This window comes from Hylobates moloch, unplaced genomic scaffold (assembly GCF_009828535.3).
Source record: "Hylobates moloch isolate HMO894 unplaced genomic scaffold, HMol_V3 SCAFFOLD_2, whole genome shotgun sequence".
NCBI classification, from domain to species: Eukaryota; Metazoa; Chordata; class Mammalia; order Primates; family Hylobatidae; genus Hylobates; species Hylobates moloch.
In genome coordinates this window covers 128,398,380-128,412,825 of record NW_026652277.1, presented here as the reverse complement: position 1 = coordinate 128,412,825, position 14,446 = coordinate 128,398,380, and positions in this window count along the sequence as shown.

Here is a 14,446-nt window from a genome sequence, read left to right as displayed (position 1 = left end):
CCTTCTATAATTTGTTTGATGAATCTTCTATGGTTGTTACTCCAGTATCCAAAGGCATCACAGAGTGAACTGAACAATGTTTAAGTGGCATAAATACAGAGCTTTCATTTCTATTTAAAATAATCACATCCCACTTGGCTGCTTCTCTTTTTGGCACAGATTTCATATTCAGTGCTGTGCTATTTGTAGGATAGATCTTCTCCTGGAAAACTGTTCTTTGGCCTCAGCTGCCTTTCTCACCAGCCATCTGGGTAAGACAAAGCAGACGACTGGACAAACCCTTTACCACTCCTGGGAGAACTGGAAAGGTGATATCCATCACCTTAGCAGACTGTAAATTCTTGGGAACAGGGCTTGAGTTTTATTCCCCTCTTGCCCAGCAGCTGTCAAGATGCCCAACACAGAGCAAATGCTTAATATGGTAAGTCATAGCATCACTTGTACACTTGCATAGAATTCCTGGGTCATGTAATGTTTGTATATGGATAAGGATGAACATAATTTTGTTCCGTGAATAATAAAAACACTAGAAACGGGCATCACTTTTTTTTTTCTTTTGGATAGATGGGATCTGTGTTGTCCAGGCTGAAGTGCAGTGGCTATTCACAGGTGTGATCATAACACTTTGTGGCCTCAAACTCCTGGCCTTGCTGTATCCTCCTTCCTCAGCCTTCCAGGCACAGGCCACTATGCCTGGCTTGCTTGCTTTTTTTTTTTTTTTTTTTTTTTAAGACAGGGTCTTTTGTTCTGTCACCCAGGCTGGAGTGCAGTGGCCTGATCATAGCTCATTGCGGCCTCAACCTTCTGGGCTCAAGCAATCCTCTCACCTCAGCCCCGCTAGTAGCTGGGACCCAGGAGTATGCCACGACACCTGGTTATTTTTTAAAAATTTTTATAGAGATGGAGTCTCTATAAAAAGTGTTAGGATATAGGTGTGAGCCACTGCACTCGGCCTGGTTCACTTTCTTAAAATAGGTTTATTTCTATGTTGGGCTGCAGAGTCATAATAAAATTCACCCCAAAGGGACAAACAATTCAAATTGTATTTGAATAAAAAAAGTAAGGCCAGGTGTTGTGACTCACACTATTTGTAATCCCAACACTTTGGGAGGCCGAGGTGGGAGGATCACTTGGACCCAGGAGTTTGAGCTCAGCCTGGGCAACATTGTGAGATCCCATCTCTGCAAAAAATAAAAAAAATTAGCCAGGCATGGTGACATATACCTGTAGTCCCAGCTACTTGGGAGGCTAGGGTGAGAGAGTCACTTGAGCCTGGGAGGTTGAGGCTGCAGTGAGCTGTAATCGCACTACTGTACTCCAGCCTGGGCAACAAAATGAAGCCCTGTCTTAAAAAGAACAACAACAACAAACAAAAAAGATAAATTAGCCATACTTGCCAATCTTATTTAGTAGCCATCTTTTTTTTTTTTTTTGAGACAGAGTCTCCCTCTGTGGCCTAGGCTGGAGTGCAGTGGTGCAATCTCGGCTCACTGCAACCTCTGCTTCCCGGGTTCAAGCAATTCTGCTTCAACCTCTTGAGTAGCTGGGACTACAGGCATGTACCACCAAGCCCGGCTAATTTTTTTGTATTTTAGTAGAGACAGGGTTTCACCACGTTGCCCCCAGGGTGGTCTCCAACTCCTGAGCTCAGGCAATCTGCCCACCTCGGCCTCTCAAAGTGCTAGGATTACAGGTCTGAGCCACTGCACTCAGCCAGAAGCCTTCTTTTGGCTACCTAGAAGTAGGCATTTTAAAGCCTTGTATAGCATCATTTTATCTAGTAGGCAGTAGGAAACCAGCTTGGACAAGCAACATACAAACCTAAAAGGAAATTTTGTTTATCTAAATGAGAGAATATAGTATCGGGGAAAGAAATGAAAATGTTGACTTAAAACGTCAAAATGTATCTCTTCAGCACATTCTTTGCTGCACAAGCTTTTTCAAAAAGTGCTGCTGAGTTCGCACAATGATGCTGCTGTGGACTGAATGTGTTTTCTCCAAATTCACACGAAGCCCTAACCCCCCATGCGTCTATACTTGGAGATAGGGCCTTTACAGAGGTAAGTAAGGTTAATAAGGGTAGGGCCCTGAGGGAGCCCGTTCCCTCTCCCCTCCTCCCTCAGGGACACAATAAAAAGGTGGGCATCTTCAGGCCAGGAAGACAGCCCTCACCAGAAGCGGATTCTGCCAGACCAAATCTTGGAAGTTTCCAGCCTTCAGAACTGTGAGAAAGAAAATTTCTGTTGTTTAAGCCACCCAGTCTATAGTATTCTGGTCATGGCAGCCCGAGCTGACTGACGTGGATGCTCATCTTACCTTTTAGCTGGCAAAACCAGTTACCCTTGTGATATGGTTTGGCTCCGTGTCCCCGCCCAAATCTCATGTTGAATTGCAATCCCCAGTGTTAAGGGACGGACCTGGTGGGAGGTGATTGGATCGAGGGGACAGATTTCCCCCTTGCTGTTCTTGTGATAGTGAGTTCTCACGAGATTTGTTCATTTGAAACTCTGTAGCAATTCCCCCTTTGATCTCTTCCTCCTGCTCCAGCCATGTAGGGCGCGTTTGCTTCCCCTCCACCTTCCACTGTGATTGTATTTCCTGAGGCATCTCCAGAAACAGAAGTCTGTACAGCATGAAAAACCATGAGCTGATTAAACCTCTTTTCTTTATAAATTACCGTGTCTCAGGTATGAATGGCAGTGTGAGAATGGAGTAATACACCTTGCTCGGTCTCTGACTTCTCTCCCTCCTCTATAGAGGTCAGTTGTCCCTGGACTGGTAAGACAGTCCTTACCTTCTGTTTCCTGTCTTTTCCAACATGGTTTTTGCTGACTTAATTTTAACTGAATTCTGAACCCCTCTTTCCTACCAATCTGGTGTGAATTTAAAGGGCCTCCAAGAGTCTCCTGCCCAAAGATTATCCTCACATTTGAACAGGTACATGCACCTACCACACACACCTGGAGATTATTCTTCTATCTTCCTAAAAATTACTAATGTTCCTGGGAAGAACAACTGTAAATGTGTCCCCATCACCCCCGTCCAGATCGTCATTCCATAAATACCTACTGTGAACCGGGCACTATGCTGGAAAATTGGAGACGCCAACATGGCCAATGTGTGTAAGACATTCCCAGCCCTGTAACTAGAGTTGAAGAATGGCAAAGACCTAAGGCAGGTCACGAGACAACAAGACAGTGTGATAAGGACTAAACAAGAGGGCATGGAGGAGTGGGACGGCTGCCTGGGGCGTCACAGTATGTGTCAAAGACAGATGTTTGACAGAGTGAACCAGAGGGTAAGGACTCCAGGCAAAGAAAGCATGAACGAGTGAGGTGTATGTGAGAACAGCAAGAACTTGAGGGTGTGTGTGTGTGTGTGTGTGTGTGTGTGTGTGTGTGTGTGTCTGGATGGGGGAGAGAAGAAAGGCTGGAGATGAATCTGGGAAGACCACATGAATTTCATATTTGCATCTTAGGAAGATCTCTTTCATGGTGGTGAGGAGGATGGGCTGAATAGGTCCAACTCACAGCATATCAGAAAGCAGACTGGAGACTAGGCAGACAAGCTTCAAACATTTCAGACTTGTACCTTCCTCCAGCCTTGTCCTCTGCATTTATTCTCTTACATGAATTCGCTGGTCCTGGGAAAATCCTCTTTAAAAAAAAGATCTGGGCCCATAGGCTGGGTACAGTGGCTCACACCTGCAATCCCAGTGCTTTGGGAGGCCAAGGCAGGAGGATTGCTTGAGGCCAGAGTTCTAGACTGCAGTGAGCTATGATCGCACCACTGCACTTCAGCCTGGGTGACAGAGCGAGATTCAGTCTCGAATGAATGAATGAATGAATGAATGAATGAATGAATGAAAGAAAGAAAGAAAGAAAGAAAGAAAGAAAGATCTGGGTCCTCCAAGCAAATACTATCCTATACTGAGCTTTCCTCTTTGGTTGCAAGATTAACCTACATTAATTAAAACTTGTAGGCCTTAAGTTATAAACAAGATGGTGCCAGATTTCACTGAATTCAGCTGCAGATGCCGTGTTTGGGTTGTAAACGTCTGATTAAATTTTTCTTTTTTCTTTATTGATATATTTTATAAGCAGTAAAATGCACAGATCTTAAGTGTACAGTTCAAAGAATTTTGATGAATGTGCACACCTGTATAACCAAAATCCAAATCAAGAAATAGAATCTTTTCATTACCATCCCCTCAAATTCCTTCATTCCCATTTGTAGTTAATACCTCCTCACCCACAGAGGCAACCACTGTTCTGATGTCTACCATCATATTTTAATTTTGCCTTTTTAGAATTTCATACAAATGGAATCATATAGTTTGTACTCATTTTGTCTAGGTTCTTTTGTACAAAATATTGTTTTTAACAGTTATCTATGTTGAGTATATTAGTGATTTGTTTCTTTTTATTGCTGTATAATATTCCATTACATAAATATACCACAATTTGTTTAGTCATCATTTATCTGTTACTGGACATTTGGGTTGTCTCCAGTTTGGGGCTATTATGAATAAAGCTGCTGTGAACATTATTTGTATAAATTTTGTGGACAAATGTTTCCATTTCTCTTGGGTATACTTAGAATTGTTGAGTTATAGGATAGTTGTATATTTCATCTTTAAAAAATGTCTAGCGTTTTCCAATATTATTATTGTATTATTTTATACTCTACGAGCAATGCATAAGAATTTCAATTGTTTTACATTTTCAATAACATTAATGTCAATTTTTTTAATTTCAGCAATTCAAATGGATCTGTAATGGTATGTCATTATAGCTTTAATTTACATTTCCCAACTAACTAATGAGGTTGAGCACTTTTCCATGTGCTTTTTGGCCATTTGTATTATCTTTTTTTTTTCTGTAATGTCTAAGACTTTTTCCACTTTTAAAAGTTTTATTATTGATTTGTAAGCATTCTTTATATGTTTTGAATATAAGGCCTATGTCAGATACATACAACATAAAATTTTTTTATTGTTTTAATAATGTCAATTTTAACATCAAAATGTTAATTTTGATGAGGAAGAGTTCATCCCTTTTTTCTGTGTGTGTGTGTGTGTGTGTGTATTTTGAGAAACCCTTGACTATCATATGAAGATACCTTTACTTTATTCTAGATTTATGGTTTTAGCATTTATGTTTAGGTCTCAGATCCATTTCAAAATAATTTTTGTGTAATATGTGAGGTGGAGGTCAGGGATCATTTTTTTCATATGAATACTCAGTTATCCAGCTACTATTTGATAAAAAGACGTTCCTTTCTGCATTAGTCCATTTTTGCATTACTATAAAGGAAAACCTGAGACTGGGTAATTTATAAAGAAAAGAGTTTTAATCGGCTCATGGCTCTGCAGGCCATACAAGCATGGCACCAACATCTGCTCGGCTTCTGGTGAGGGCCTCAGGAAGCTTACAATCATGGCGGAAGGCAAAGTAGGAGCAGGCACATTACATGGAGAGAGTGGGAGCAGGAGAGAAAGGAGGGAGATCCCAGGCTTTTAAACAACCAGGTCTCACGTGAACTCACTTATCACCATGGGGATGGTGCTAAATCATTCATGAGGGATTGGTCCCCATGATCCAATCTCCTCCCACCAGGTCCCACCTCCAACACTGAGAATCACATTTCAACATGAGATTTGAAGGAGACAAATATCCAAACTATGTCATTTTGCCTCACTGAATTGCATTTGTGTCTTTGTTGAAAAATCAGTTGACTGTATGTGTGTGAATCTATTTGCAGACTTCTTATTCTGGTTCCATTTAAGTGTTGTCTATCCTAAGCCACTATTATTATTATTATTATTATTGAGACAAGCTCTCACTCTGTTGCCCAGGCTGGAGTGCAGTGGCGTGATCACAGCTCACTGCAGCCTCAACTTCCCAGGCTCAAGTGATCCTCTCACCTCAGCCTCCAAAGTAGCTGTGACTACAGGCATGTGCCACCACACCCAGCTAATTTTATTTTATTTTTTGTAGAGATGAAGTCTTGCCATGTTCCTCAGCCTGATTTGAAACTCCTGGGCTCAAGTGAACCTTCTGCCTCGGCCTCCCAAACTGTTGGGATTACAACCATGAGCCACCAAGTCTGGCCTCACTATTTTAAGTATTGGAATTTTAAAATAAGTCTTAAAACAAGATAGGGTAAGCTTTATAACTTTGTTCTTATTTGCAGGATTATTTTGGTTACTCTAGATTCTACACATTTCCATATACATTTTAAGATCAGCTTGTCAATTTCTACAAATAAAACCTGCTATGTTTTGATTGGAATTTCCTTGAATCTATAAATCAACTTGGAGAGAACTGGTATTTTAATAATACAGAGTTTCCTCGTCCATGAACATGATGTATCTCTCCATTTATTTAGGTCTTCTTCAATGTTTCTTAGCAATGTTTTGCAAATTTCAGTGTAGAGGTCTACAGATCTTGTGTTAAATTTATTCCTAGATGTCAATGCTACTAGAAATGGCACTTTTAAAATTTCATTTTCTACTTATTTGTTGCCAGTAAATAGAAATACAATCATTTTTTGCATTTTGCCTTTATAGCCTGCGACTTTGCTAAATTCACTGTTCTAGAAGTGTTTATGTGTGTGTGAGGAAGGATTCCTTTAGTTTTCTACATACACAAACAGGTCATCTGTGAAAAAATACACTGTACTTCTCCCTTTCCAATCTGTATAACTTTTATTTATTTATTTATTTGTTTGTTTGTTTGTTTATTTATTTTCCCTAAATGCATGGGCTAGTAATCCTAATACAATATCGAAAGAATTGGTGTGAGTGAATACCTTATAATGTTCTGAATCTTGGAGGGAAAGTGTTTCATATTTCACCATTAGGTATGGTGTTCGATAAAAGTTTTTTGGTCGGGCGCGGTGGCTCACACCTGTAATCCCAGCACTTTGGGAGGCCAAGGCGGGTGGATCACAAGGTCAGGAGTTTGAGACCAGCCTGGCCAACATGGTGAAACCCCATTTCTACTAAAAATACAAAAATTGACTGGGCGTGGTGGCAGGTGCCTGTAATCCCAGCTACTTGGGAGGCTGAGGCAGGAGAATCATTTGAACCCGGGAGGTGGAGGTTGCAGTGAGCCAAGATTGTGCCATTGCACTCCAGCCTGGGTGACAGGGCGAGACTCCATCTCAAAAAAAAAAAAAAAAAAAAGTTTTTCATAGATGCCCTTTATTGAATAAGTTTTCTTCTACTCCTATTTTGATGAGTTCTCATCATGAACTTATGCTAACTTTTGTTAAATGCCTTTTCTACATATGAAATGATCATGACTTTTTTCTCCTTTATGTTGTTAATGTAATGAATCACATTGATTTTTGAATGCTAGAAGAACCTTGCATTCATTCCTGGGAGAAACACAGAGGATAAGGCAATGGTAAGGTGGAGGCAGAGATTGGAGTGATGAGGCCACAAAGCAAGGAATGCCTTCATCTATGTTGTAATATAAATATTTCTCATAAGATATATATTTAGATATGAAATTACCAACTGAAAGGCAATGAGCACCTTTAATTATGATAACATTTATGGAGCTAACATTTATTGAGCACTTCTGATATGCACTTTATATATATTCATTTCATTCTCACAAGTGTATGAAGTAGACACTATTATTATCTCAATTTCTTAAAAATTTAACTCAATTATTTTTTGTTTTTAGAAATGGGGTTCTTGCTATTGCCCAGGTTATCCCCTTTAAAAATTTTTAAATTATTATGATTATTATTGTGTTTAGAGATGGGGGTCTTGCCCCTGTTGCCCAGGCTGGAGTGCAGTGGGATGATCACGGTTCACTGCAACCTTGAATTCCTGGGCACAAGTCATCCTCCTATCTCAGTCTCCCAAGTAGCTAGGACTGCAGGTGTGTGCCACTATGCCTGGCTAATTTTTTTTTTTTTATACTTTAAGTTCTAGGGTACATGTGCACAAGGTGCAGGTTTGTTACATATGTATACATGTGCTATGTTGGTGTGCTGCACCCATTAACTCGTCATTTACATAAGGTATATCTCCTAATGCTATCCCTTCCCCCTCCCCCAACCCTACAACAGGCCCCAGTGTGTGATGTTCCCCTTACTGTGTCCAAGTGTTCTCATTGTTCAATTCCCACCTATAAGTGAGAACATGTGGTGTTTGGTTTTTTGTCCTTGCAATAGTTTGCTGAGAATGATGGTTTCCAGCTTCATCCGTGCCCCTACAAAGGACATGAACTCATCATTTTTTATGGCTGCATAGTATTCCATGGTATATATGTGCCACATTTTCTTAATCCAGTCTATCACTGATGGACATTTGGGTTGGTTCCAAGTCTTTGCTATTGTGAATAGTGCCACAATAAACATACATGTGCATGTGTCTTTATAGCAGCGTGATTTATAGTCCTTTGGGTATATACCCAGTAATGGGATGGCTGGGTCAAATGGTATTTCTAGTTCTAGATCCTTGAGGAATCGCCACACTGACTTCCACAATGGTTGAACTAGTTTACAGTCCCACCAACAGTGTAAAAGTGTTCCTATTTCTCCACATCCTCTCCAGCACCTGTTGTTTCCTGATTTTTTAATGATGGCCATTCTAACTGGTGTGAGATGGTATCTCATTGTGGTTTTGATTTGCATTTCTCTGATGGCCAGTGACGATGAGCATTTTTTCATGTGTCTGTTGGCTGCAGAAATGTCTTCTTTTGAGAAGTGTCTGTTGATATCCTTCGCCCATTTGTTGATGAGGTTGTTTGTTTTTTTCTTGTAAATTTGTTTGAGTTCTTTGTAGATTCTGGATATTAGTCCTTTGTCAGATGGGTAGATTGCAAAAATTTTCTCCCATTCTGTAGGTTGCCTGTTCACTGTGATGGTAGTTTCTTTTGCCATGCAGAAGCTCTTTAGTTTAATTAGATCCCATTTGTCAATTTTGGCTTTTGTTGCCATTGCTTTTGGTGTTTTAGACATGAAGTCCTTGCCCATGCCTATGTCCTGAATGGTATTGCCTAGGTTTTCTTCTAGGGTTTTTTATGGTTTCAGGTAACATTTAAGTCTTTAATCCATCTTGAATTAATTTTTGTATAAGGTGTAAGGAAGGGATCCAGTTGCAGCTTTCTACATATGGCTAGCCAGTTTTCCCAGCACCATTTATTAAATAGGGAGTCCATTCCCCATTTCTTGTTTTTGTCAGATTTGTCAAAAATCAGATGGTTGTAGATGTGTGGTATTATTTCTGAGGGCTCTGTTGTGTTCCATTGGTCTATATCTCTGTTTGGGTACCAGTACTATGCTGCTTTGGTTACTGTAGCCTTGTAGTATAGTTTGAAGTCAGGTAGCATGATGCCTCCAGCTTTGTTCTTTTGGCTTAGGATTGACTTGGCAATGTGGGCTCTTTTTTGGTTCCATATGAACTTTAAAGTAGTTTTTTTCCAATTCTGTGAAAAAAAGTCATTGGTAGCTTGATGGGGATGGCATTGAATCTATAAATTACTTTGGGCAGTATGGCCATTTTCACGATATTGATTCTTCCAATCCATGAGCATGGAATGTTCTTCCATTTGTTTGTGTCCTCTTATTTCGTTGAGCAGTGGTTTGTAGTTCTCCTTGAAGAGGTCCTTCGCCTCCCTTGTAAGTTGGATTCCTAGGTATTTTATTCTCTTTGAAGCAATTGTGAATGGGAGTTCAGTCATGATTTGGCTCTCTGTTTGTCTGTTATTGGTGTATATGAATGCTTGTGATTTTTGCACATTGATTTTGTATCCTGAGACTTTGCTGAAGTTGCTTATCAACTTAAGGCAATTTTGGGCTGAGACGATGGGGTTTTCTAGATATACAATCATGTCATCTGCAAACAGGGACAATTTGACTTCCTCTTTTCCTAATTGAATACCCTTTATTTCTTTCTCCTGCCTGATTGCCCTGGCTAGAACTTCCGACACTATGTTGAATAGGAGTGGTGAGAGAGGGCATCCCTGTCTTGTGCCAGTTTTCAAAGAGAATGATTCCAGTTTTTGCCTATTCAGTATGATATTGGCTGTGGGTTTGTCATAGATGGCTCTTATTATTTTGAGATACGTCCCATCAATATCTAATTTATTGAGAGTTTTTAGCATGAAGGGCTGTTGAATTTTGTCAAAGGCCTTTTCTGCATCTATTAAGATAATCATGTGGTTTTTGTGTTTGGTTCTGTTTATATGCTGGATTACATTTATTCATTTGTGTATGTTGAACTAGCCTTGCATCCCAGGGAAGAAGCCCACTTGATCATGGTGTATAAGCTTTTTGATGTGCTGCTGGATTTGGTTTGCCAGTATTTTATTGAGGATTTTTGCATTGATGTTCATCAGGGATATTGGTCTAAAATTCTCTTTTTTTGTTGTGTCTCTGCCAGGCTTTGGTATCAGGATGATGCTGGCCCCATAAAATGAGTTAGGGAGGATTCCCTCTTTTTCTACTGATTGGCATAGTTTCAGAAGGAATGGTACCAGCTCCTCCTTGACTGTTAGAAGGAAAACTAACAAACGGAAAGGACATCCACACCAAAACCCCATCTGTACATCACCATCATCGAAGACCAAAGGTAGATAAAACCACAAAGATGGGGAAAAAACAGAGCAGAAAAGCTGAAAATTCTAAAAATCAGAGTGCTTCTCCCCCTCCAAAGGAACACAGCTCCTCACCAGCAATGGAACAAAGCTGGACAGAGAATGACTTTGACGAGTTGAGAGAAGAAGGCTTCAGAAGATCAAACTTCTCTGAGCTAAAGGAGGAAGTTCGAATCCATCGCAAAGAAGCTAAAAACCTTGAAAAAAGATTAGACGAATGGCTACCTAGAATAAACAGTGTAGAGAAGTCCTTAAATGACCTGATGGAGCTGTAAACCATGGCACGAGAACTACGTGACGAATGCACAAGCTTCAGTAGCTGATTCGATCAAGTGGAAGAAAAGGTATCAGCGATTGAAGATCAAATGAATGAAATGAAGTGAGAAGAGAAGTTTAGAGAAAAAAGAGTAAGAAGAAATGAACAAAGCCTCCAAGAAATATGGGACTATGTGAAAAGACCAAATCTACCTCTGACTGGTGTACCTGAAAGTGATGGGGAGAATGGAACCAAGTTGGAAAGCACTCTGCAGGATATAATCCAGGAGAACTTCCCCAACCTAGCAAGGCAGGCCAACATTGAAATTCAGGAAATACAGAGAATGCCACAAAGATACTCCTCGAGAAGAGCAACTCCAAGTCACATACTTGTCAGAGTCACCAAAGTTGAAATGAAGGAAAAAATGTTAAGGGCAGCCAGAGAGAAAGGTCAGGTTACCCACAAAGGGAAGCCCATCAGACTAACAGCAGATCTCTCGGCAGAAACTCTACAAGCCAGAAGAGAGTGGAGGCCAATATTCAACATTCTTAAAGAAAAGAAATTTCAACCCAGAATTTCATATCCAGCCAAACTAAGCTTCATAAGTGAAGGAGAAATAAAATCCTTTACAGACAAGCAAATGCTGAGAGATTTTCTCACCACCAGGCCTGCCCTACAAAAGCTCCTGAAGGAAGCACTAAACACAGAAAGGAAAAACCAGTACCAGCCACTGCAAAAACATTCCAAATTGTAAAGACCATCGATGCTGGGAAGAAACTGCATCAACTAATGAGCAAAATAACCAGCTAACATCATAATGATAGGATCAAATTCACACATAACAATATCAACCTTAAATGTAAATGGACTAAATGCTCCAATTAAAAGACAGACTGGTAAACTGGGTAGAGTTAAGACCCATCAGTGTGCTGTATTCAGGAGACCCATCTCACTTGCAGAGACACACATAGGCTCAAAATAAAGGGATGGAGGGAGATCGACCGAGCAAATGGAAAACAAAAAAAGGCAGGGGTTGCAATTCTAGTCTCTGATAAAACAGACTTGAAACCAACAAAGATCAAAAGAGACAAAGAAGGCCATTACATAATGGTAAAGGGATCAATTCAACAAGAAGAGCTAACTATCCTAAATATATATGCACCCAATACAGGAACACCCAGATTCATAAAGCAAGTCCTTAGTGACCTACAAAGAGACTTAGACTCCCACACAATAATAATGGGAGACTTTACCACCCCACTGTCAACATTAGACAGATCAACGAGACAGAAAGTTAACAAGGATATCCAGGAATTGAACTCAGCTCTGCACCAAGCAGACCTAACAGATGTCTACAGAACTCTCCACCCCAAATCAACAGAATATACATTCTTCTCAGCACCACATCACACTTATCCCAAAATCAACCACATAGTTGGAAGTAAAGCACTCTTCAGCAAATGTAAAAGAACAGGAATTATAACAAACTGTCTCTCAGACCACAGTGCAATCAAACTAGAACTCAGGATTAAGAAACTCACTCAAAACCACTCAACTACATGGAAACTGAACAACCTGCTCCTGAATGACTACTGGGTAAATAACGAAATGAAGGCTGAAATAAAGATGTTCTTTGAAACCAATGAGAACAAAGACACAATATACCAGAATCTCTGGGACACATTCAAAGCAGTGTGTAAAGGGAAATTTATAGCACTAAATGCCCACAAGAGAAAGCAGGAAAGATCTAAAATTGCACCCTAACATTACAATTAAAAGAACTAGAGAAGCAAGAGCAAACACATTCAAAAGCCAGCAGAAGGCAAGAAATAACCAAGATCAGAGCAGAACTGAAAGAGACAGAGACACAAAAAAACCCTTCAAAAAAATCAATGAATCCAGGAGCTGGTTTTTCGAAAAGATCAACAAAATTAATAGACCGCTAGCAAGACTAACAAAGAAGAAAAGAGAGAAGAATCAAATAGATGCAATAAAAAAGGGGATATCACCACTGATCCCACAGAAATACAAACTACCATCAGAGAATATACTATAAACACCTCTACACAAATAAACTAGAAAATCTAGAAGAAATGGGTAAATTCCTGGACGCATACACTCTCCCAAGACTAAACCAGGAAGAAGTTGAATCTCTGAATAGACCAATAACAGGCTCTGAAATTGAGGCAATAATTAATAGCTTACCAACCAAAAAAAGCCCAGGACCAGACAGATTCACAGCTGAATTCTGGCTAATTTTTAAAAAGGTTTGTAGAAATAGTACTCACTTTGTTGCCCAGAGTGGTCTTCAACTCCCAAACTCAAGCGATCCTCCTGCCTCAGCCTCCCAAACTCTTGGGATTACAAGCATGAGTCGCTGTGCCCACCCTGTCCCCATTTTTAACAAATAAAAAAAAACTGAGACAGAGAGATTATTAAATAACTTGTATAAGTCACACAGCTGAAAAGCATCAGAGCCAGCCTCCTAACCATTTCTACCAGTGGTTCACAAAGTGTTCTCCCTGGACCAGCAGCATCAGTATCACCTGGGAACTTTCTAGAAATACATCTTCTCAGGCCCCACTCTAAACCACTGAATCCGAAACTCTGGGGGTGGGACTCAGCAATCTGCTTTAATGAGCCTCCAGGTGATTCTGATGCATGCTGGAGTTTAAGAACCACTGACTTATGTGTACTCTTCTCACACATTCTCCCAAATTACTTTCGAAAATGGCTGTACTAATTACACCCCCATTAACAGTGTATGAAAATGCCCATATCCTTTGGCCCACCAAAACTCAGTGTGAGCAATCTTTAAATTATGGTCCAATCTGATTGGCAAAAAGTAGTGTGTCTTGTGCCTTAAAAAAAAAATTTGGTCCTCCTTCTAATGAGAGAGTCAGGATCTGTCCCTTCTCCTGCCTCTGCTTGGGACTCCTTCCCTTCCTAGTCTCTGGCTCCACTGAGGATTCTCAATTTTAACACTGCTAACCTTGACAGGCAACTGTGGGTGCTTGAGCACTAAATTAATCTTAGTCTTTGGGAGTAGGGAGAAGAAAATAGATGATCTTACATAAATACAAAAATCTCATTTTGTTTGCTGAGCATAAAATACATCTTTTTTAGTTCAACTTTTGTCAATGAAAATCTTTTTCTAAATTGTACATTTTTCTTGGATCTTTGTGTATTTATTGGTGCCAGCTACTGAACATGAATGAGGATCATAGGTAGAGGAGCAGAGGAGTTTTGCAGTCATCCCAAGTATCTTCGTCCATTTTGTGCTGCTATAACAGAATATCACAGACTGGGTAATTTATAAAGAAAAGAAATTTATTTCTCACAGTCTGGAGGCTGCGAAGTCCAAGATCAAGGTGCTGGCATCTGACAAGGGCCTTCATGCTGCATCATCCCATGGCAGACTGCAGAAAGGCCAGAGAGTGTGAGAAAGCAAGAGGGAACAGAATTTGCTTTGATAACAAACCCAGTCTTGTGGTAACAAACCCATGCCGTAATAAAGACATTAGTCTATTCGTTCCTGAGAGCAGAGACTTCATGACCTAATCACCTCTTA